Below are 25,803 nucleotides of genomic sequence, written 5' to 3'. Positions count from 1 at the left end.
CAGAGATCACAAGTAGGCAGAGAGCCAGGCAGAAAGAGGCGGAGCAGGATCCCTGCTGAGCAGAGAGCCCGATGCGGGACTTGATCCCAGGACTCAGATCATGACCTGAGCTGAAGGCAGAGGCCCCAACCCACTGAGCCACTCAGGAGCCCCCAAGGCTCTGTTTCTACTTCTCCCCTTCCCTCTACCTCCTCCTCCCCTGCTCATGCTCTGTCTCTCTCTCCAATAAATAAAAAATTTTTTAAATAAATAAAAAAGTTTTTAAAGATTTTATTTATTTGTTTGTTTGTTTAAGAAAGAGGAGGCACGCACAAGCAGTGGGAGGGGCAGAGGGAGAGAGAATCTCTTATGCAAACTCTGTGCTGAGCACAGAGCCCCACATGGGGCTCGATCCAGAAGCTGAGATCATGACCTGAGCCAAAATCAAAACTCAAATGCTTAACCAACTAAACCACCCAGGTTTAAATAAATTAAATAAATAAAATCTTTAAAGAATAAAAACAAAAGGAGGCTTGACTAGAATCTCCAGATGGCAGGACAGGATGACAGTTATGAGTTGGCAGGTGATGACATCCTTTGGAAAGACATTTGCTTTTGGCAATTTCCTCTTCTCTAGGAGGGACCTCTATATACAAGGGATGGTTTTCCATGGCCACATCTGTACTCCACTCTGAGTATGAGTGCTCAGGGAATGTGCAAGATAATTCTGTGGAATGGGAAGACAACTGGTATCTGTCACTAATTTCTAATTTCTTAGTATTAAGTAAGCAGATTGACAATGATGCCTTCATTCAGTCCCTATGTTGAAAGGTCACTGTCACATCGAGTTTGTAAGATGTCCGGAAGGAACAGGAGAAACTCTACAATGCTAAGGGACATAATAACACCCTCATGTATTCATTTGCTTTCAGTGAAGTATGACACATTTGGTATGTGCCCAAGTAAATGGACTAGTGAAATATATTTATCTAGGTTTAACCAAACCAATCACCATAGAATGGGAAAGTGGTTTAAAAGGCTCCCGAAAAAATGTGGAATGAAGATACTACCAATACTACTAACACCAAAAGCAACTCTCGAAGTTTTTGGAAACTGGTGAATCAAACTGAAAGTTATGCTTACAGTTTTACTTACAATTCAGTGAAGATGTCCTTCTTCTCCATCAGCTATCTGAGCTGGTTATCCTCTTCCCAACCTCCCTCTCTTCCTGCCTTCCCCACCCCTGATCCATCCTGTACCCCGTGCTCCCAGATGACACCTACAGGATGTACCACTTGGGCTTCCATGCATGCTACCTGAGTTTGGTCAACGGGCCAGCAGGAGGGAGGAGGACAGAGTGGTTGGGGCATTTTCTTCCGTGTTCCTTCTTGCTTCAGCATTACACCTCTGGCATGGCTGTATCTGTCCTTAACTACAGCTCATTCTGGAGGGGACTTCTTCCCTAGTGCTCCATGTCACTGGATTCTGGTCTCACTATTTTCTTCTCCTGCTGCTCCCAGCTAGGGCTGGTGTTGGCCTCCTGCCGTTGCTTGTTTTGGGGTGCCTAGGCACCATCATTTGTAAATAGTCCTTCTGTTAATGTCTCTTGAGCGGATTGGGTTGGATTTGGTTCCTTGTGGGAAGACTGATTGTTACAGTATCTCATTTATCACAATAGTCATTAAAGCCAGGGGTTATCCAAAGTGCTGAGATTTTAAAACATGAGCTCTCTCACTAAGGAATACTCTTTTAAGGAAAGCTGGTGACACTGTTTAAAAAAATAAAGCATGGTTTTTGTATATAATTTCATCTTTATTCACCCTTAAAATTTTCGGTTTTATATGTTTTACACAATAACTGGCATACTAATGTAGCTCATGAATATGATTTAAAATAAAACAATGCACATAAATTGGAGATACATGCTAAAATAATTTTTTAAATTGATGATATGAGCCATCAAAAAAAACTTTGTCCTAGAGAAAACCTTTGCTCTAGAAAAACAGTTGGCCAAGTTCCTGCTATCAGGTCCCACAGCACTGCCCTGGAGATTATCTTCCTGAGGCCTAGCTGTCTACTTTTTCCTTTGATTCTCTGAACTACCTTCCAGCAAACCCCATCTTTCTACAAAATAAAAGGGGACTCCAGAGAGAAATGCTTATCTAAGGCTTCCAGGACCCTGTGCTCTGGGGAAGTCTCTTCTGTTGTAGGCAGGGATGGTTAGCAGACCAGGGTATATAGCCTGGGTGAAACAGCCCTCAGAATTTTCTACCTTCTGAGCATAATCTTCATCTTCCAGGGTTTTTTGTTGTTGTTGTTGCTGTTGTTTTGGCCACTGGAAAGGGTTGTCTCTCACCATACATTAGTACACACACATTCAGAATCATATACTTCAGTCTCTTATGAATTTGATTATCATATCTATGTGAACAATCAACTCCAGGCCACTGACCAAGCTTAGGACCTTGGAACATCTCCAAGATGATGCTCCTTAGGGGGCCCTCTTGGCATCCAGCCACAGGTTCCTCCTGACCATACTTAGCCTCATCACCATTACTTCTCAACCTACATTAGGGACCACTTTGACTTCAGCTGGGGAACAAGAAAAATGTCTTAGGTAAGAAGCCCAGGAAGACATTATATTCTTTCTACCAAGGACCTAAGCCCCAAACAGATTGAAAATATCATGACAGGACAGCCCTTTGAAAAACCTAACCATCTGGGGCCACAAAATAGAGGGATTTCATGAGCTTGATGTTAACCTGGGCTTGAATAATAGTTATTATTCATTAAGTACTTATACACAGGCCTTATTTAAATACACCAATCCCCAATGAAGACATACAAATGGCTATCAGACACATGAAAAAACATTCATCATCACTAGCCATCAGGGAGATTCAAATTAAAACTACATTGAGATACCACCTGACACCAGTTAGAATGACCAAAATTAGCAAGACAGGAAACAACATGTGTTGGAGAGGATATGGAGAAAGGGAAAAACCCTCTTACACTGTTGGGAGTGCAAGTTGGTGCAGCCACTTTGGAGAACAGTGTGGAGATTCCTCAAGAAATTAAAACTAGAGCTTCCCTATGACCCTGCAATTGCACTACGGGGTATTTACCCCAAAGATACAGATGTAGTGAAAAGAAGAGCCATCTGTACCCCCAATGTTTATAGCAGCAATGGCCACGGTCGCCAAACTGTGGAAAGAACCAAGATGCCCTTCAACGGATGAATGGATAAGGAAGATGTGGTCCATATACACGATGGAGTATTATGCCTCCATCAGAAAGGATGAACACCCAACTTTTGTAGCAACATGGACGGGACTGGAAGAGATTATGCTGAGCGAAATAAGTCAAGCAGAGAGAGTCAAGTATCATATGGTTTCACTTATTTGTGGAGCATAACAAATAACATGGAGGACATGGGGAGATGGAGAGGAGAAGGGAGTTGAGGGAAATTGGTAGGGGAGATGAACCATGAGAGACTATGGACTCTGAAAAACAACCTGAGGGTTTTGAAGGCGTGGGGGGTGGGAGATCGGAGGAACCAGGTGGTGGGTAATAGGGAGGGTACGTATTGCATGGAGCACTGTGTGTGGTGCAAAAACAATGAATACTGTTACGCTGAAAAGAAATTAAAAAAATAAATACACCAATCCATTTCATCTTCATAACAAGTCTTTGAGCACGATATATTGTGGTTATCTTCAGCCCTATTTTATACATCAGGAAAGAAAGAAGAAAAAGCTGGATCATTTTCCCAAGGTCAGGCAGTAAGTGGCAAGGCTGAGACTTGAATTCAGGTCATTTGACTTGAGAAGCTGAGGTCCCAACCACTACCTCACACTGCCTCTGATGCAGACAGGATGGCCATGGCAGGATCTGTGATCTTTTAGGGCAGAAGTCTTGGTAAGTTGTACAGTGTAGTACATGGCATTTTTTGCAATAGAGATTCTAGACTTGTATTTTCCTACTAGAAGAAAGGGTCTTCCCATAGACAAGATTATGAGACTTGATCAGGATTGTCACATACTGAAAGAAGACAAAAGAGAGATACAAAGCAGAGAAGCCCCAATAGAGTAGGTTGCCAGACTCTGGCCCCAAGCAGCAGTGCCAGGGCCTCCTGGGCTCCAACTATAGGAGCAGGGACAGGAGCTGAACATTCTCACTCTGCCCTATGGCCTGGGAGCATGAGCCAAACAGATGGAAGTTGCTGTGGATTAGGGGTTTGATGGTTTTTAAATTTGACTCCCCTTTCTTTACTTACTAGTTACTCTTAGTTGTCTTGAATAAGTGGCCTGAGTTGGTTGCTCACACACATCTTCCTTAGATGGCTATGGTCTGAGTTTAACAAGATAGTACATATAAAAGGCCTGGCATGAACAGCATGATCAAACAATGGTAGTTCTGAACCCCTCCTTTCGTTGTCTATCTATATAAAGTATCCCAGAGGAAGGGGTGATTAGGAGGTCACTTGCTGTCTGACTGGAACTGCCTAAATGGAACTTGCATGAAACCACATTCACACCACACACTTCTAGTTGGATACTTTTCTTGTCTGCAGAAGGACTGTTCTTCAAACAGGTGCCCACTGGGCAACTCGTGAAGAGAAAGGAGGGGGTTCCATCCTTTCCATCCCTTGGGAAAAAGGAGGAGCTGGGTGCCCACCCTCTTGGGACTACGTGGCAGCCCCTGTAACCTGAAAGCTCCCTACCTGTTACGAGGGTGTGACACATCTGCCAAATGTACAGCACCTGAGAGACGAGCTTTGCAACAGAGCTTGGGTTAGGCCCTCACTGTGGTCCCATTAGGGGCGTAATGTTTCTCCTACATGATTGTTTCATTCACGTGGGAAGAGCCGCAAGAGTGTAAGACTCCTGGCTTCCCACCCCCCCACCTCCACCTGCCAGGAGAAGGGATATCTGATAGTGAGTTCTGACAAGGGTCATCCTGACTAGCTCAGCCCTTTCTTCTTCCCTTTCTCTTGGGAATGTGCTGCCTGCAGGGGAAACACATTCTACTCTGCTCCTTCTTGCTCTATGATTTAAGGGGGACCTGCCCCCACTAGAGGGCACTCTGTAGGGATGGGGTAAATTGGCTTAACCTCAACTTGTCAATTAATCTTTGACAAAGAAAGTAAAAATATGCAATGGGGAAAAGGTAGTCTCTTCAACAAATGGTGTTGAGAAAACTGGACAGCCACATGCATATGGAATATTATTCAGCCATCTAAAAGAATGAAATCTTGCAATTTGCAACAACATGGATGGAACTAGAGGGTATTATGCTAAGCGAAATAAGCCAGTCAGAGAAAGACAAATACCATATAATTTCACTCATATGTGTAAATTCAAGAACAAAAGAGATGAACGTAGGGGAAGGGAAGAAAAAAATGAGATAAAATCAGAGAGGGAGACGAACCATAAGAGACTCTTAACTCTAGGAAACAAACAGGGTTGCTGGAGGGGAAATAGGTAGGGGAATGAGGTAACTGTGTGATGGGCATTAAGGAGGGCACTTGATGTAATGAGCATTGGGTATTATATGCAACTAATGAATCACTAAATTCTATCCCTGAAATTAATAATACAGTCTATGTTAATGAAATTGAATTTAAAAAAGAAAGAATGAAATTGAACCACTTTCTAACACCATACACAAAAATAAATTCAAAATGGATTAAAGACCTAAGTGTGAAACACAAAACCATAAAAATCCTAGAAGAGAGAACAGACAGTAATTTTTCTGACATTGGCCATAGCAAGATTTTTTCTAGATATGTCTCCTGAGACAAGGGAAACAAACACAAAAAGAAACTATTGGGACTTCATCAAAATAAAAATTATCTGCACAGTGAAGAGTACAATTGATAAAACTGGAAAGCAACCTACTGAATGGAAGAAATATTTGCAAATGACATACTCAATGAAGGGTTAGTATCTAAAATATATAAAGAACTTACACAACCCAACACCAGAAAACCCCAAATAATCCAATTTTAAAATGAGCAGAAGACATGAACAAACACTTCTCCAAAGAAGACATAGAAATGGCCGACAGACATGTGAAAAGATGTTCAACCTCAAGGAAATGCAAATCAAACCCACAATGAAACATCACCTCACACCTGTCAGAATGCCTAAAATAAAAAACTCAAGAAGAAAGTGTTGGTGAGGATGTGGAACAAAAGGAAGCCTCATGCACTGTTGGTGGGAGTGCATGGAGGTTCCTCAAAGAATTAAAAACAATTACCATATGATCCATAACTGGGCATTTACCCAAAGAATACAAAAACACTAATTCGAAGAGATATATGCACCCCTATGTTTATACCAGCATTATTTATAATAGCCAAATTATAGAAGCAGTCCAAGTGTCCATCAACTGATGAATAAGATGTGATATACGTATGTATAAAGAAATATTACTCAGCCATAAAAGAGAATGAAATCTTACCATTTACAACAACATGGATGGATCTAGAGAGAATAATGCTAAGTGAAATAAGTCATTCAGAGAAAGAAAAATATCATAGGATTTTACTCATATATGGAATTTAAGAAACAAAACAACCAAAAGAGGAAAAAGGGGCAAACCAAGAAACAGATTCTTAACTATAGAGGACAACCTGGTGGTTACAAGAGGTGAGGAAGGTAGAAGGATGGGTGGGGTGTACACCTGAAATTAAAACAACACTATATGTTAAACTGGAATTAAGTTTTTGAAAATAATAATAATAAAAAAGAAAACCTACTTGCCTGCCAGTATAAGTCCCATCCCCTATCATAAGGGAGATGTTAGATTGACTTCTCCATGAAACTTACAGCTTAAGTGAAGGAATAAGGTGCTTTCACTGGGCCTCCTCAGAGAACCCACCAGGTGCCAATGACAGTCGTCTAGAGAATAAGTCCGCTACTGTCCTTGGGGCATTCATGGAGGTGAGGATAGGACCCAGAATTATGGGCAAATCCTCACCCCATACAGAAATCTCCCTGATAGAATCTCTGCAAGAGGACAGACAGAGGCTAGCTACAATAATAGCTAATGTTTATTGGGTGCTAAGAACAGACTCTGGCTAAGGAATTTGACCCCGTAAATCACCATCATTATCTCCATCTCACAGGAGAAGAAACTGAAGCTCTGCGAGATTAGGTACAGCCAAGATGGACAGATGGCCCATGGTGGAGCCACACGGTCACTCCAGGGGCCACACGTCCCACCAGAACACAGTGCTGCCTCTAGCTCAAGATGACATCTCCCACGATGATAATGAGGGCAGATGTGGTTGACACCTCCTGACTGGGGGCCAGCACTCTTGACTACACGTGTATAAGCAACAATAAGGGTGTCTTCAGGCCTTCTCTCCTTCTGATGCCTTGGGCTTCTGGAAATATCCTCCCAGTTAGCCTGTCAGGGGCAGCACCCCATGTGGTCCCGTGTGTCTCTTTCCAGGGCCGCTGCCATGCCCTCTGCCCTGCATGCCAGCCTCTCTGAGCAGTGTATGATCTCATCCCCCACATCCTGCATTCACTGGTGCCGCTGCTCATAGAATCCCAATTTCCTCCACGCCAGTGTTTCCTAAACTTGGGTCACCTGCACGGCACCCTCACATTTTTTGCCATGTCCATGTGCCACCTATACATTGATTGATTTAACATTTTTTAATTTGCCTTAGCAATGAGCTAGAAAACCAGGGTTAAGTCCCAACTCTGCTGTTTCCCAGCTTTGTGTTACTGGACAAGTGCCTTGCCCTCTCTGTGCCTCAGTTTCCTAATCTGTATAACAGGGATGATCAGAGCAACTACTTCAGTGGGTTGCCATGTGGACGAAATGAGGTACTGTCAGTAAGGCCTGATCACAGCACCTAGCCCAAAGTAAGTGCTCAGAAACTGTCAGCTACCCTTGTCTTTACATTCATCAAAAAGGAAACTTTCTATCCCTACCATAAATGGACAAATCTGTCCCACTTATACCCCTAAGAGAGGAGTTATAAAAGTAAAGTGAAGACACTTACTGAGTGCTGGTTATTGCCTGACAAAGGTTCCAGGCCCAAGGCTTTTTCTCACTTTGTCAGGAAGGGAGACAAGCCAGGGTCTGAAAGATGTTGAAGGCACACTCGGTTCAAGCCAGGGTGAACATCTTGTCCTGAGTGGCCTCAGACTTCTGGTTTTAGTGCTGAGAGTCCTGTAAGTCCCCTCGTTCCCAGGCTACCTCGGATCAAGTCTTTCTTCTTCATGCAAAGACTAAAAATAACTGACAAGGGAATAACATTCTTGTGATGTGAGTACGTGTGTTTAGGGCTGAGTCAGTACCCCACTTACTATCATCTTGCGGAATAAGCCACACCGTGGGCCCCACCACACAAGCCCACCTCTGAGGGCTGAGTTTCCAAACTACATACATGTACAGAAAAGCCATCATGTGTGTGCCACTGGGACTGTCCCCAAAGGAAAACCATATTCGTGCATGCCCAACAAGAGGAACCATGATCCGTGGCACAGCTAAAATTACTCTGTATTATACAACCATCAAAATATCATGTTTTGAAGTATCTTTAATGAGAGGAAAAGTGATCATGATAGAATTCCTGGTTTAAAAAAAAAAAGTCAGACTAAGATGTCCTCAGTAGGTGGGTGCATAAATTCACTGTAGTACATCAAGACAGAGGGTATTATCCGCTGCTGAAAAGAAATGAGTTATCAAGCCATGAAAAGACATGGAGGAGACTCAAATCATGTTGCTAAGTGAAAGACGCCCGTCTGAAAAGGCCACATACTGTGTGATTCCAACTATCTGACATTCTGGAAAAGGCCACACTATGGAGAAAGTAAAAAGATCGGTGGTTGCTAGGAGTTAGGGTTGGAAGGAAGGGTGCGTAGCTGGAGCACAGGGGATCTTTAGGGCAGTGAAACTACGCTGCATGATACTAGGATACTTGTCCTAATACATTTGCCTAAACCCAGAGAATGAACAACAAGAGTGAAACCAATGGTAAGCAGTAGACTTGGGGTCATAATGATGTGTCAGTGTAGGTTTGCCCGTTCTAACAAATGAACCACTCTAGTAGGGGGTGTTGCTAATGGGAGAGGCTGTGCATGTGTGAAGCAGGGGGTATGTGGGAAATCTCTGTACCTTCCTTTCTGCTGTGAACCTAAAACTGCCCTGGAAGAACTAAGTCTTAAAAAAAAAATTTTTTTTAAGATTTTTATTTATTTATTTGACAGACAGAGATCACAAGTAGGCCAAGAGGCAGACAGAGAGAAGGGGGTGGGGGGGAAGCAGACTCCCTGCTGAGCAGAGAGCTTGACATGGGGCTTGATCCCAGGACCCTGAGATCATGACGCGAGCCAAAGGCAGAGGCTTTGACCCACTGAGGCACCCAGGCGCCCCAAGATTTAAAAATTTTTAAAGCAGGGGCACCTGGGTAGCTCAGTCAGTTAAGTATCTGCCTTTACCTCAGGTCATGATTCCAGGGCCCTGGGATTAAGCCCCACGTTGTCAGGCTCCCTGCTCAGTGGGGAGTCTGCGTCTCCCTTTCCTTCTGCTGCTCCATCCCTGCTTGTGTGCATGTGCTCTCTCTCTCGCAAATAAATAAATAAAAATTGTTTAAAAATTTTTTTAAAATTTTTAAAAAATTTTAAAGCAGACTACAAAACCACATAGTTTAAGACCTTAGTTTTTTAAAATACAGAGAAAGATAAAGAAAGAAATACACTGTAAAATTAACAATATTTGGGGTGCTTGGGTGGCTCAGTCGGTTGAGCAACCATCTGCCTTCAGCTCTGGTCATGATCCTGGGGTCCAAAGATGAAGCCCTGCGTCAGGCTCCTTGCTCAGAGAGGAGCCTGCTTCTCCTTCTCCCACTCCCCCTGCTTGTGCTCTCTCTGTCAAATAAATGGGTAAAATCTTTAAAAAGCAAAAAACAAAACCCATTATTTATCTCTGAGTGTCAGGATTCTGGAGGGATTTTTTTATTTCTTCATACTTATTTCTGTATTTCTTATTTATATCTATTTCTATATTTTCTAAGAAATTTTAGCACAGAACATATATTACTTTCATTACCAGGAAAAGAAGTTGAATAAAAATTATACGTCTAAAAAGTACTAGGAAGAAAGTAACCAGAACTGATTAACCCCAGCCTTTGAAATTTGTTTTTTACAACTGTGGCGCAATGGGAGGGAGGTTTTCTGGGTGACTGGCTCTTACCTCCTTTCCTTCTCCTCTGGAGAAGGCCCTTGCAGAGAAGGCAGGGCTTCTCCAAGGTCATAGGTTTCTGCTGCCTCTGTATCCCATCCAGTGAGGCTGCCCCTGAGCTGTCCCCTGAATCTCAGGCTCTGACCTCCAGGGTCTATAAGGCAAACACAATATCCCCCTTTTCTTGATTTTTCTTGGACTGTGGCACCCAATAACTTCCCCAAGACATGTTACGAACTAGAGGCAGGGTGGCATCTAACACAGGACATCCCCGCTTTGGACCCAAACAGCCTGAGCTGGAATCCCTGCTCACCACCTTCTAGCTACATGGCCTTGGGCACACCGCTATACCTCTTTCACAACAGCGGCTTCCTCACTATCACAAGGATTAAGTGAAATAACATTCTAGCGGGACATCAAGTGGGACTCAATTTCTATCAATTTTTGCGTTTACTACACAAGAACTCTTTCTCTAACTCCCTTCCACTAATTCAAAGAACTCCCCAAGTGGCAGGGGCATAATCTCTCCTCTACGACCCATCTAGGTCTCTGCTCCTCCTTGGTCAAGACCCCTCAGATGACAGCTGAGTCATAGAGAGAACGGCTGAGAGGCAGCACAGCGGCCCCAGAAGAGGCGGCAAGATTGGGGGAGGTAGCTAACTTGAGACCCCAATTAACCAGGCTAAAAGAATCTGATCATCAGGTATATACACAATAAGCCAAGGCCCCATTTAACTGCAGCACACTGTATGAGCATCATGTCCATCCCTTCGTAAGGAAAATGAATTGATCCTGGACCCTCAGCACCTCCCAGCATCATTCTGGATGGGGACACACAGTGAAGAATGAGACAAGGTCTCTGCCCTTACAGGGCTCAGTCTCCACTCCTGCTGGAGGTGTGAGCGGCATCCATCCACCTTCATTACCAAGACTGGGGGAAAGAGTCAGGGCCATTTGAGAAGCTGAGAACCATACATGTAGTTCAGCCCATCAGGCCAGGCATCCAGCTTCCTCTCACAGAGACTCAGAACCCCTCAGCCTGAAGCTAGGAGCCCACTGGTCCCCCCCGGAAATCAGTGCCAATAAGAAGGCATTAATAATCCTCATCCAAGATACTAACTTCCCTGCTCTGTCATTTGGTGGCTGGGTGACCTTGGACAAGTCATGTAACATCCCCTAGTCCTAGTGTCTTCCCTGTAAAACTGGGTAAAGATACCACCCTCATGGCATTACTGAGGAGTGCACAAGAAGTCCCGCGTGGAAAGCCTTAGACAGAGCACCGGAAGACAGTCGTTGCTTCCCCCCTGCCCTCTCCGATGTGGCACCAACTGGAGAAAAACAGTGCATGGTGGTTAGGAACAGAGCCTCCAGAGACAGGTGCCTGGGTCATCTCTCACCAGCTGTGTGACCTCTCTGTGATAAAAAGGCCCCATCTACAAGATGAGGACAGTAACAATAATCCCTACCCTAGAGGGTGTTGGATGCTGAATTACTATATGGGAAGTGCTTGGAACAGGGTTCGATGCACATCAAGAATGGTATGTTTGTTTGTTTGTTTGTTTGTTTGTTTCCTTCTTCCAGAAAACATGTTTATGGGATCACTGATCATGCTGGAGCAATTAGCACCTCTTATATCTCCCAGATGACCTTTGAGAGTATGCAGGAATGTCCCACTTACTAGAAACATAAAGAAAGGTGCATTAGATGTGAATATAGTCACCTCCAACACACACACACACACACACACACACACACACACACACACACACACACCCCACTCTATCAAGGATAACCAAACATGACGATTACAACTGTATTGTCCATTTGGTCAGATATCACAGGAATTGGGAGTACCCTCTCACTCACAGCTATGTTAACTCGGCCGTTAGAGTCAGACCTGGGTTCGAGTCCTAGAACGGCTCTTCCTTAGTGTTCTGACCTTTGGCAAGTCATTTAACCTGTATTTCTTCCCCAGAAAAGTACCGGGTGAGGTTGCAAGGGCGTTAACCCCACCTGTGTCACCAGCACGTCATTGCCCTGGTGGGGATGATGGAGCCCTTAGCAGACTCTGACTCCCTAGTGCTTCCAGCCAGAACAGTCCTGGGAAGCTTCCTCCTTTCCCCTGCAGGAGACCCAGCTTGGACAAGCCTGTGGGCTGCTTTACTCCCCCCACCCAGCAGCCCCCAAAGAGCAGTCTGAGAGAGTTAAGAGTACACCAGCTGCCAAGCTCTGGGAGGCAGAAGCACTGGCCAGGGTTCCCAGACCCTACACTCTGTTGACTCAAACTGCAGAGCATCTCCAGTCTTTCACAAATATTTCCTGGGCAGGAAGGAGCAAGATAGCTAGGCCCTTCTCTGCCTTCTGTCCGCTGGCCTTTCCTTTGGAGAAAGCCAGCCTGAGTGCCATTTATTGTAGGATAGCTTTGACACTGACCTCCTGGAGGTGAGCAGGGCTAGGGGCACAGTTTGGGCACAGGTACCCCCTCCATGGAGGAGGGAAGGGGTACAGGGGGCAAAGCTGGACACAGAAAGAGAGACGGAGACAGAGATGGAAACAGGGGCTATGACCAGAACACAAGGCAGGAGGAGCAGGGACAGAAACAGGGGCAGGATCAAGGATAGAGACAGGGCTGGGCCCACACAGGGTCCTAAGTGGACAGGACTGAGGCACAGGGTTGGGGGTGCGGACAGAGGGAGGCACAAATAAGCACAGAGCCGAGCTGGGAAAGGGGTAGCAGGCAGTGGGGGGAAAGCCCTGCGGGGGGGGGGGGGCTTACACAAGCTGGGAACCCTCTATTCCCCAGAGGGGCCTAACGGGAAATCTGGGGGTGGGCTGTCCAGTCAGAACCCACATTTTCACCCTCGCCTGTGCATGCTTTCCAACAGCAGCAGACAGAGCACAGTTTAATTAAGTTAGGACTGGCAAGATTCACTTCTTATTTAAAAATCATGACAGCAACAATAAAAATACTCAGTTGAAATGGCACCCAACAAAGCCAACTCCCCTGAAAGTTAAAGTCAAGCACCCCCGTCCCAGCACCCTGTACCTTTAAGGAGGAGAAGGGTTCCCTTGCGTCCCAGCTGAAGAGCAGGTTATTCTTAGATATAGCAATGACTTACCTAAAACTGAGTTATTCCCCTTTCCTCCTCTGGCCAGCCTCTCTTCACTCTAGGGAGCTTTTACCATTTAAGGTCAATGTTACATCTGGCTCTGGAGCTCCGAGCTGAGAAGCCTCTGGCTGCTGAGCCGCGGCCACCGCCTCCTCCTAGAGGGGCTGGGACTTGGAGCCTGGAGCTCCTCGGGGAGCCCCCTCTGGCCCCACTCAGGGGGCTGACGGCAGGGGAAGCGAACCAGGCCGATCCCAGAGCTTAGGGCAGGCTGGGACTGTGAGTCAGGAGCTTGCCCTGAGTGCCTCTCACAGGCACCCACACAGTGGATGGCAGTGCCCATGGGCAGCCTGTGCTGCTGGGCACTGTCCTGGCCAGACAGGGACCAAAGAAACTACAGATCTGCCTCCCAGCCTGGAATCCCCAGCAAGCATGTGAGGCGGGACAAGACCCTGGCCCCAAGCCAGGAGAAACTGGGAACACTTCCTGTCCCAGGGATTCATGGGCGGGGGCTGCTCCCACCTTAAACCCTTGGGATTACCAGAGTGAAGGGCCTAGGAGGTTCAGCTAATCCCCGACCTGGCAGCGGCCCCAGTGGCTTCAATCCCTGCTCCTGCACTCAGCAGTCCTGTGGTCTTTGCATTGTGGAATTCCAGTCTCCTCATCTCCAAGACAGGGATAACAGCGATAACGCCTAACTCAAAGAGTTGCAGGAAGGCTAAAGGAGACCATAGTGAAGCCTTAGCATAGTGCCAGCATCTCATCGAGCTGATTGGCGCAAATTCATTTCCTGCCCCTGCCCAGACGCAGGCAAGGACAAGCTGTCTCCCTCCTGGAATTCCACACGCCGACCCTGCTTGCTCTTCACCCACCTTGGGTGCAGTACCCACCTTGGGCCAAAGCCATGGAGCTCCAGATTCTGTGCAAGTCACGTGGAGGCTCCAGCCATCTTCTGAAGTTAGAGGCAGGTCAGAGAAGCCCTGGGTAGATTGCCAGATAAAATACAAGACACCACTTAAATATCAATTTCAGATAAACAAAACATAACTTTTGGGGCACCTGGGTGGCTCAGATGGTTAAGCATCTGCCTTCGGCTCAGGTCATGATCTCAGGGTCCTGGGATGGAGCCTCATAGTTGGGCTCCCAACTCAGCAGGGAGTCTGTTTCTCCTCCCTCTGCCTCTCCCCCTGCTTATGTGCGCGCGCTCTCTCTCTCTCTCAAATGAATAAATAAAACCTTTAAAAAAATACACAACTTTTGTAATGTAAGTATGTCCCAAATATTATACAGGACATATTTATTTCATATATATATATGATCATATATATATATCATATATATAAGATATATATATATATCTTACCTGAAATGTTAATTGAACTGTATATCATCTATTTTCATTTGCTAAATTTGGCCACTCCAGCCCTAGACCATCACTTGCCCCCCCAGAAGTCATCCACCAGTTCTCAGAGTTATAGGGATTGGCGCTTCAAAGCCTGTGCCCTCAAGCCCACCTGGCGACCACTGCCTGGCTGTATACAGTCCTATTCCCAGCTCCTGGCCATGGGTCAGCCACCCCAGCCATGGCAGGCTTTCTCCAACAAACCTGACACCCTGGGCCTCCATCCTGACCCAAACCATAGGCATCTAGTCCTGATCTCCCTGGTTATTATGAGAAATATTCCTGATGAGAATAGAGTTTGTGCTGTTACACCCTTAAAAATAGTATTTTTGTAGATGGAACCAGAAGAGACTGAACCACATACTAGTTCTGCTTTCCCTCATGTGTCTACACCTATCCACTTGCTGGATAGAGGCTCCCACTAACAAAGATACATCGTGTTAACTACTAAAATTTCAGGTATAGGAACTAGAAGGACTTTAGCAAACTGTATAGTACTATTTCTCTAAATTCACTGTGTGTGAGAATCCCCAAGCATGAAGTTCCTTGAACCCCTCTTCCAAAAGTTCTAATTCCGGGGCGCCTGGGTGGCTCAGTGGGTTAAGCCTCTGCCTTCGGCTCAGGTCATGATCTCAGGGTCCTGGGATCATGGCCTCTGCCTTCGGCTCAGGTCATGATCTCAGGGTCCTGGGATCAAGCCCCGCGTCTGGCTCTCCCCGCTCAGCAGGGAGCCTGCTTCCTCTTCTCTCTCTGCCTACTTGTGATCTCTCTGTCATATAAATAAATAAAATCTTTTTAAAAAAAAAGTTCTAATTCCATGGATCTACAGTGGAAATGCAAGAATCTGCATTTTAATTAAGGCCCTCGGGTGATTCTTATGCAGTTGGTCCAAAGACCCCACTTTGGGGAATCATGCTCCAAGGGTTGATCTTGTGAATCTAGCAAGAGTTAATCCAGAGATGAACTAGAAATTTAGGCTGAAAGGAATGGAAGGCAGTGGGTACATATGAGGGTGTGTGTGGGACCGAGGTGTGTGTGTGTGTATACAAACCACACATTGAGCCCCTGCTATAGTCCAACCTCTACATTAGATGCTCTACACAAAAGTATGTATGTATCCTCACAAGTGCCCTATGAAATAGCATTATTATACCTTTCCTTCCAAAAGGAAACTGAGACATGAAGAGATGAAACCACTTGACTGACATTCCACAGTTGGGAAATGGTAGAGTTAAGGGGTGAACTTAGGTCGGTTGGCCCTAAAACTTTTTCCCCCTCAGCCAGGGTGTCTTAAACTAGGGTTCATGGATAGCCCTCCAGAGTTTCTGAGCCAAGTGAAATTGTATGTGAAACACTGTATGATTTTGTTTCTCTTGGGTCCAGGTCTGTAGCTTTCACCAGTCTCACAAAGGAGACACCAAATAAATTTTTAAATCACTGCATTAATACAAGCATTTCATAAAACACATTACTGGTGGATGTGTAATATAGAACAAGCTCTATAGAAGACTATTTAGCCTTCTCGAGATGATAAGACTCGGGATTTTTGACCAATTCCAACTCTATGAATTTATTCTACAAACACACTCTCATACTTGGGAAGTGACAAATGAACAAGATTATTCATTACTGCTTTGTCTTTAAAAGCAATAGGATTGGAAACAACATGAATGTCCATCAATGGGGGGACCATAAAAGATGGCAGGGTACAGGGGCACCTGGGTGGCTCAGTTGGTTAAGCATCCGACTCTTTATTTCAGTTCAGGTCCTGATCTCAGGGTCGTAAAATCAAGTCCATGCTGGGCATGGAGCTTGCTGAAGATTCTTCCTCTCCCTCTCCCTTTATCTCTCCCCTCCCTCTCTCTAAAAAAAAAAGATGATGTGGTACAGCCATAACAGACGATAAGAAAGCTCTTTGTACAGTGATATAAAAAGCCTCCAGGATATGGTTAAGTGGGAAAGTAAAATAACAGAACAGTTTATAAATATACACGTGCACAAATAGACTTAAGGTCACACATACATGTTCACAAGTACATGTGTGTATGTATATGTGCACACAATCTCAGGAAAATGAGCACAAGAAACAAATAACAATAGTTGTCAATGGGGAGGGAAACGGAGTGCCTGGGGCAGAGAGTATCCACTGTAAACCTCATTTATACATTCCAAATTTTGAATCATATGAGTAAATCATATGTTGACATTCAAAAAAAATAATGAAATAAAAGCATTGCTATGAACAGGATTTAATCAATGCATCTTTCAGCACTGCTTCCTCTAAGTGTCAAAGAGTATTGACAAGAGCCTAACTACAGGCTATTTTGGTTGCTTTTATTTTTTATTTTGGAATAATTACAGACACACAGGAAGTTGCAAAAATAGTACCAAAAGTCCCATGTACCCTTTACCCGGCTTCCTCCAGTGGTGACATCTCGGTCGGCTGTTGCACGATATGAAAACCTGGATGGTGGCACTGATGTGTTACTATTGACTCAAGCACAAATCTTATTCTGAAGGCTCTTTTTAAAATATAGCATTTTCACAGCTCATAAATTCATTTAAAAATGTTTGTTGAGCGCCCTTAGTGTGCCAGACCCACACTAGGGATACTTCAGACCCATCCCTGGGTGGGGACACCTCTAACCCATCCCTCCCTCATGGGGTGTAGACCAGGAAAGGTGACCCCCTTGCTCAAGTGAGAATAACATCACAGACACCCAGGAGCGAGCAGTACACAGGGAGTACTGACCAAACCTCTAAAAAAGGAACTGTGTCCCTTGCTGTCCTGGTCATGGAGCTTCACAGCTCGCCTGAAAGCTGACTTTTAATCCTTAAAAGAGCATGAGCAATTACTCCGGCTATTTTTATCCTCGTTCCTGGAGCCACACAGGGATTTGGCCTCACTCTACCGAAGTCTTCAGCTCATCACTCATTCCCATCAGGGACAATCATGTGTCCTCAGCATAAAAGCAGTGGCCCAGCAGAGACACACTGGCACACAGCTGGGGGAAGCTCTCCCAACAGACCATTTGACTCCAGGCCAGAGAAGAGGTTTAAAAGTCCCAGGCCTTTGTCCTGGGACTGAAGGAAGCCAAGCCTGGAAAAGCAGCGTGTTGCCAAAAGCACTGCCAGCTCAGGGACTGGCAGTTGGGATGACCACATTGGGAACTGAGACCTCGCTGCCCCTTTTATGCTCGGGGACTCTGGTATGCCCAGCACTTAGTAGGTCCAGGATGAGTAAGAAAACAAATAAGTGGCCAATCAGTGGTGTCAATCAGATGACAATGACAAGTGTCATTTACTGCCCACAGTGCCAGGCACTGTGTCAGCCACTTTACGCATCAGGTCTAGATCAGTCCTCACTAAATCCATATGATGTGTGGCTTCTCACCCTCACATCCTGGAGGAGAAATCTGAGACGCACACAGAGGTCAAAGACCATGCCCGTGTCTCACAGTTTGTAAAGCTAGATCTTCCTGTCTCTAGAGTCCCCAGGAGGTCGGGGACAGCAGAATGGGAGCATAAGGTGTCTCTTCTCCTTCCCAGAATCCCACTGAAATGATAGCAAAGGACTTCTTAAAAAGGAATAAATCTTAGTTACAAAGAGGATAGGAGGACATTTCTGGAACTGGCAAGAAGAGGGTGGAGGGGAGCCTAATGAAGGCGGGAGGGGGGCAGCCTCAGTCCAGTGGAGAAGACCCATGGAGATGGGGGTCTACTGCTCTGGTGCCCCTGAAGAGCCAGGTGTGGCAAATACAGATATGGAGCCAAGCAAATGACTCAAGGTCTGTAGAGAGAAGGGGCTGGAAAGGAACTACTTCGGGTAACTTTTGTACACAGCGTTTGGACTAAATGCCTTCAGGCTAAGGGAAAACAAGAACTATAAACAAATACTGACTAGATTTCTTTTTTTTATGGATTAGCAATTCTGAAAGTACTTCCTGTGCATTCCAGGACTGCTCATATTAGTAAATACGTTGTTAATAATGAGAACCAATCTTAATCTCAGGAAACAAACTGAAGGCTGCTGGAGCGGGGGAGGGGGGGCGGGGGGGGGAATAGGATGACTGGGTGGTGGACATCAGGGAGGGGAGGTGCTATGATGAGCGCTGTGTAAGCCTGATGATTCACAGACCTGTACCCATGAAACGAATAATACATTATATGTTAATTAAAAAAATAATGAGAATCAAGTTTCTCACTAGTGAGAGGAGGGAGCTGTGAACGCAGAAAGGAGGGAAAATCGAATAAACCAGATGTGCTGGGATTGCAACTGTAGGTACTGGCATGGACTAGATTGGCAAGTTGGTAGATAGAGGGGGAGAGAGAGAGGGAAGGTCTAGATAGATAAGTGGGTGGGCATGTGTATGTAAATATATGTATTTATGTACATACAGACAGATGTGTGTGCATAACGTACATCTGTTTCCTAGCTCTGTCCACTGAGAGGGCCTGGAAATAACATGCTCCGGTTGCAATGAGCACACTTTGTACGCAGATTGGTTTATAAATACCATTCTCCAATAAAAGGATCTAGAACTCCTTAGAGAAATGAGTACTGGTAGGACTGGGGTAGGGAAAGTACGAGATGAGCCTGGAATATCTGATTGTGCCAAATAGTAAGGCACAGAATGATGGTGACATGTCAAAGGACAGAGGGCCACCCGAAGGGGCTCTCACTGGCCAAATCAAAGACAATATGAGCATTAGGTAACTAATGATGATAAATGATGATAACCCATGAATAAAATAAAAACCCGCAAGTAGTCCTGGGGTGAGCTGGGGAGAGAAAGGGTCCTGGCATCCTGACTTTGCTCTGGGCCAGTCCTACAGGGAAAAACGGCTGGAAAATTGTCATCCACTTTCCTCACTCTGCCTTGAGTGTGACTTACCCATTGATTTCAAGGAAGTACACTGCATCCATACCTTCTGCTTGGCTTCTGCTAGGCAGTGAGGTTACAGAAGTAAGCAAAACATGACTTCTGCGCTCTAGGAGCTTATGGTATGAGACTTAAGAGAGCCTCTCATACTTCTACCTGTGATAGAAAGTATGTGAAACTGGTTTGCCAACAAGACTTTGGTGTACTTACATGAGATGTCATTAGTAAAACTGTTCTATAAGGAGGAACATGGTGGACTAGGGTGAGGTCACTGAACTTAAACCAAGTGCTGCAGGATTTCCAAGGAAGAAGTGGGGGCTTTAGGAGGGTTTGCTTCCTAGACAAGTTGGCATTTGAAGCAAAGTCAAGGTTTCGAGAGGTCAAAGTTTCAAGAGTTGGAGAGTGGGTTAGAGAGCATGTTCCTAGAAGAAGACATGGTGTGGGCCAAAGTATGGCGGTGGGAAAGTGCTCAGGAATGCAGGGCAGGAGTTCTGTCACGGGGCTGGCTGAGTAGGTCAGACTGTGAAGGAGCCTTAAACACCAGGCTTCAGAGTTTGGCTCTAGCTGCTGGAAGCCCCAGAGGGTTTCTAAGCAGGGATCGTGTACTCAAAAGTTTTCATTGCAGGTAGAGTGAATGTTGATGTCACAGAGAAACCAGGAGCCACTTTCAGAAGCCTTTCAGAGAAGCCAGTATTGTTCTTTGGAGAAGCCTAAATGAGTCTGTCCCCTCCACTGGGCTCCCCTGCACCCCGAGCTCACATACATCCATCAAAGAAGCAGTTCAGGGGGAGGAGAGTCCTCTGGGGCCTGAGGTTGCTCAGGAAGGGCTTTGTCGGAGAAATAGGAAATTCAGCTGGGCAGCAAGTGCTGAGTAGAACAGGGAAAGAAGGAATTCCAGGCTGGGCCAATGTGTGTGCAGAATTAATGGCAGAACAGATGGGGTCAGTGTAGGTTCTTCAAGTTGTAAAGAACAGAAACCCATTCTGGCTGGCTCAAGTGTATAGGGGCCTTGTGACAAAGGTAACAGAGCCCCACAGAACCCAAGGACTAGAAAGGAAGTACACCCAGAACTTGAAGGAGCAGAGAGCCATCAGAACTTGAGACCCCTATTTTGAGTGTCTGTATCCCACAGTCTCCCACAAACCATGTGATTCTCTCCCTCCCTCTTTCTCCTCCTCTCTGTATGTCTGCTTCATCCTCCTTCTCCCCCCACTCTCTTTTTTTTTTCCACACTCTTCCTGCTATGGCTCATACAGCCTCTCAGCTCCAGCCCTCTCCTCTCCACAACCATCTGACAACTCTTTGTTTCAGAATCTCAAAAGCTTCTGACTGGCCTAGCTTGTCTGTTTAAGCCAAGTCTCATAAGTCATTAACCACCCCAGAGGCATGTATCCTGGTCTGATCTAGTAGTCATAGCTAAGACCATGTGATAAATACAGTATCCCTCTTCAGAGACTGTGGGCTGATAGGCAACAAAAGATGTCATGTATAAGAAGCAAGGAAAAGACCACACATGTACCAGGTTCCGGCTATGAGCCCAAACCCAGGCTGGGTGACCTGTGTTTTGTCATTCAATGGTCTGTGAGACAGCTTTCATCCTATTTTACAAATGAAGAAACTGAGATTAAGAGAAGTTAAGCCACTGGCCCAGCGGCACTAAGGTAGAGGGGAGCTGAGCTAGAATTTAAACCAAGTTCTGTCCAACCCTGAAATCAATACTCCTCCACTAGACCACTCTGCCAAGGAATGGGGAGCTAGTTAGAACTAGTGAACTTAGTCTAAGAACCCCACAGATGTCAACCAGTCTTATAGCCCACCCTGCTTAAAGGTATTTGCTGTGATAGACCTTCTTAACCTTTTTAGGGTCCCATAGCTCTGAGGATCTGATAAAAGCCATGGAACACGTCCATTCCATTTGACATGTGTTTTCATGGGCTTTGCAGACCTCTTAGTCTCCACCTAAGAGTCTTTTCTCTGTAGCACCCCTAGTCAGGTGTTGATTATTCACACCCTTCTTGAAAGCCTCGAAGAAGAGAGAGCTCAGTACTTTCTGTGGCAGTCCATTTATTTATTTATCCAACAATAAAAAGGTCTATGTAACTTTCCCTCCTTTACTTCTTCTTGTGCCCTATGGAGAGCTGCAGAGCCAATCTCTGTCATACCCTGGCAGCCTTTCAATATCTGAAGACAGTGATAGCTGAGGCCAGAAGCCTGTCATTTGCTCTGACTTTTGTCCCATGCTGGTCCCTCTTGCCACTAAACAGCACAAACTTTTCCAAAGTCTGGCTCACAGTACAAAACCCAGAACAGTATACGGGGCTATCCAGCCAATAGTCTCTTTATTTAGGGGATTCTGATTTCATATGGCCAGAACTCCAGTTGTTTTGAATTCAACCTACAATCGTATTGGCTCCCGGAACAACCACGTCATTACGTGACTCATAAAAAACCCATGGTCCACTGAGACTCCCAGATCTGTATCATGAAATTGATCTATTCCTACCTTGCCCTTTCCTAAACTATCCTGAGCAACACTGCCGTCTCGATCTGTTCTTCAAACACAGGATTTCTGTGCTGCTGCCATGACACCACAGATTGTTTATCTCACCAAAGGAAGAGTCAAACCTTTCTCAGATTCTCCCTTCTGGCCTTACATAGTTTTTCTTTTGGATGAAAAAGGGGAAGGGATGTGAAGCAGAAAAGGATTTTTGAGGTTTTCAAGTTGACATTCCACCATTAAATTAATGCTAACAAAAGCTTGATTTCACTAATCCTAAAAGGAACTTGATCTCCAGATGCACTGGGCTTGCTGGTTCGATGACTGCACCATGAACAAGGCCTTCTTCCACAGCCCAGAGCTGGGTGTTTTTCCTTTTTAAAAGACTTTGAAGTTGCAGAGAGCATATGCCGCTTTTTGAGCAAACCCAAAATAAATTTGGTAAGCAGTTTTGTTCAAGTGAAGGCTAACTGAATTAAATAGAACAGTTCCCTTTCATAACCATAAAAGAAGAAGAAAGATGAGGAGGAGGAAAGTGGGGGGATGCATTTGTTCCCCCTCACCTCCCCGAAAATTAACACAGAGCAGCTCCAGGGCTTAGTTTGCAGACCTGGATTCTCATCTCCCTGCATTCACTCCCAAGGGGATCTTATCCAAGCTCATGACTTTAAATACTATCTATATTCTGAAGACTTGCAAATGTTTATGTCTAGTCTGGACCTCTCCCCCAAACCCCAAAGTCAGCATCCAACTGCCAGCTCAGTAACTCTTCTTCAGTGTGTCATAGACTTCTCCAGCTTACCCCATCCAGCCTTCACTACCTGCTCTCCCCCTCAGCCTTTTCCATCTCAGTGAATGGCAAGTCCATCCTTCAAGTTGATGAAGCTCAAAATAGGAAACATTCATAATTCCCCACTTGCTGCTCCCCAAACGCCCCACAGGGAAGCCATCAGAAAATTATCTTGGCTCTATCTTCAAAATATGTCCAGAATCTGAGCGATTCTTACTATTTTTACCACTACCACCCTGGTCCCGGTGGCTGTGACTTCTTGCTGTGGCATGAATGCACTGACTCCTAACCACTCTCCTGCCACCCCACAAAGCAGACAGAGTGATTCTTTTTTTATTTTTTATTTTTATTTTAATTCAATTCATTAACATATAATGTGGTATTGGTTTCAGAGGTACAGGTGAATGATTCATCAGTCTTATACAATACCCAGTGCTCATTACATTACATGCCCTCCTTAATGCCTATCACCCAGTTACCCCATTCCCCTACCCTCCTCCCCTCCAGCAATGCTCAATTTGAGTCTTAAACTGATTTTCCTATAATTAAGAGTCTTCTATGGTTTGTCTCCCTCTCTGATTTCATCTTGTTTTATTTTTTTCTCTCTTCTCCTGTGATCCTGTTTTGTTTCTTAAATTCCACCTACCAGTGAGATCATATGGTAATTGTCTTTCTCTGATTGACTTATTTCACTTAGCGTATGAAAACCTCTAGTTTCATCCACATTGCTGCGAATGGCAATATTTCATTTTTGATGGCTGCATAATATTCTCGTGGGAGAGTGTGTGTGTGTGTGTGTATGTATCACATCTTCTTTATTCATTCATCTGTCGGTGGACATCTGGGCTCCTTCTATAGTTTGGCTATGGTGGGCATTGCCACTATAAACATTGGGGTGCACATGCCCCTTCAGATCACTACATTTGTATCTTTGGGTAAATACCAAGTGGTACAATTGCTAGATCTTAAGGTAGCTCTTATTTTCAACTCTTTGAGGCACCTCCATTCTGTTTTCCAGAGTGGCTGCACCAACTTGCATTCTCACCAACAATGTAGGAGTGTTCCCCTTTGTCCACATCCCCATCAACATCTGCCATTTCCCGACTGGTGTGCCATTCTGACTGGTGTGAGGTGGTATCTCATTGTGGTTTTGTTTTGTATTTCCCTGATGCCAAGTGATGTTGAGCACTTTTCATGTGTCTATTGGCCATTTGGATATCTTCTTTGGAGAATTGTCTGTAGGCTGAGTGATTCTTTTCAATTATGAGTTAGATTGCATCTTTTAAGTCTTACTTTGTAATAGGTAACATACACAGCAATTTCTATACATCACTCATTCTCAAAATATACTCTCAAAAATGTCCAGACTGCATTTTCCAGTAAAAGAACAAAGCCTAGGATATAGAGTACCTTGTCCTTAATCACGCAGCTGCTCTGTGAAAGAGTCGGACCTGGGACACCTGGGTGTCTCAGTCAGTTAAGCATCTACCTTTGGCTCAGGTCATGATCCCCAGGTCCTTTTTCTTCTAAAAAGAAAAAAAGAAAGAGCTGGACCTGGCATCCCAAAGCCATGCTTTTTCCTTCAATCCAGTTGCTGAAGAAGAATTCCATTCTCAGAGCTCCTGGGTGGCTCAGTCATTTAAGCATCTAACTCTTGATTTTGGTTCAGGTCATGATCCTTGGGTCATCCCATTGAGCCCTGCATCAGGCTCTGCACTCAGCAGGGAGTCTGCTTGAGATCCTCTCCCTCTGCTCCTCCCCCCATTTACTCTCTCTAAAATAAATAAATAAAACAAAATCTTAAAAAAAATAAAAGGGGGTGCCTGGTTGGCTCTGTTGGTTAAGCATCTGCCTTCGGCTCAGGTCATGATCCCAGGGTCCTGAGATTGAGCCCCACGTTGGGCTCCCTGCTCAACAGAGGAGTCTACTTCTCCCTCTTCCTCTCCCTCTGCCCCGTTTGTGTCCTCTCTCTCTCTCTCTCTCTCTCGCTCACTCTCTCAAATAAATAAAAATCTTTTTTAAAAAAGGAGGCAGGACACCTGGGTGGCTCGTTGGTTAAGCGACTGCCTTCAACTCAGGTCATGATCCTGGAGTCCTGGGATCAGAGTCCCACATCAGACTCCCTGCTCAGCAGGGAGTCTGCTTCTCCCTTTGAATTCTATCCCTCTTGTGCTCTCTCTCTCTCTCATTCTCTCTCAAATCAATAAATAAAATCTTTAAAAAATAAAATAAAATAAATTTTAAAAAAAGAATTCCATTCTCCCCCATCTCTAGGAAATCCCTTTCTTAAAGCTGCCTGATCAAGTCAATACCATCTAAAGTCAAGTTCATGAAAAGGGACTTTAACAAAAGCAAATAGAGAAGAGTGGGGGGAAAGCAGAAATAACACCTCTGTAGAAGATACCAGTCTTCTTGATAGTAGCATACTTGTTCAATTTTTTCCATTCAGTCAGTGAATTCATCCAGTTTATGAGTTGATATGTCAGAAAAAGTTTTTTCAACAAAGTGTCCTGGGACCATAGGAGGATAATACCAACCAGGGCCATATTTTCTCTCCTTCCTTTCCTTGGGGTTCTGTGCCCTGTACTATCATTTATTTATTTTTCACAGCATTCTGGATGCAGTGTTCCACAACCTCAATATCTCTTTTATTTCAACAATAGCAAAAATTGCTCAAGTATCTGAGCACATCCTCCAAACATGGAGAAATGTCTGTGCTTCAGAATTCACAAATGCTCCATCCAATCCGTTTGTTTTTGTAAACTTGAACTTTTACATTTAAAATAAACCATGTACTGGACAAAAGAATTCACTTTGGATCTGAGCCCTTCTTTTGTGTTCTTCCTTCTTTTTTCTGGATTAAAAACCAAAGACAACTTCTTAAAGGATCTAAATCTGTTTTAGATTCTCCAAAAACTAGTTTTGAGCGATGTTAG

At 44.8% G+C, this 25,803-nt stretch overlaps 1 protein-coding gene across 3 annotated transcripts in view; it reads right to left on the bottom strand.

The window, feature by feature from the left end:
* Positions 1 to 13,696, bottom strand: part of IRAG1 (inositol 1,4,5-triphosphate receptor associated 1) — a 126,696-nt gene extending 113,000 nt beyond the window's left edge. For 2 of the 3 annotated variants that reach the window (XM_046016454.1, XM_046016455.1), the window contains exon 1: positions 13,308 to 13,696. The gene's annotated coding sequence lies outside the window, so the exon portion shown is untranslated. Of the gene's footprint in view, positions 1 to 13,234 lie in introns of all 3 variants that reach the window. The other variant, XM_046016456.1, reaches the window with a different exon arrangement.
* Between the last annotated feature and the right edge of the window lie 12,107 nt (positions 13,697 to 25,803).

The sequence above is a fragment of the Meles meles genome, chromosome 8 (assembly GCF_922984935.1).
Source record: "Meles meles chromosome 8, mMelMel3.1 paternal haplotype, whole genome shotgun sequence".
Lineage (NCBI taxonomy): Eukaryota > Metazoa > Chordata > Mammalia > Carnivora > Mustelidae > Meles > Meles meles.
Note: the sequence above shows the minus strand (reverse complement) of the source record. Positions and strands in the feature narration are given on the sequence as shown.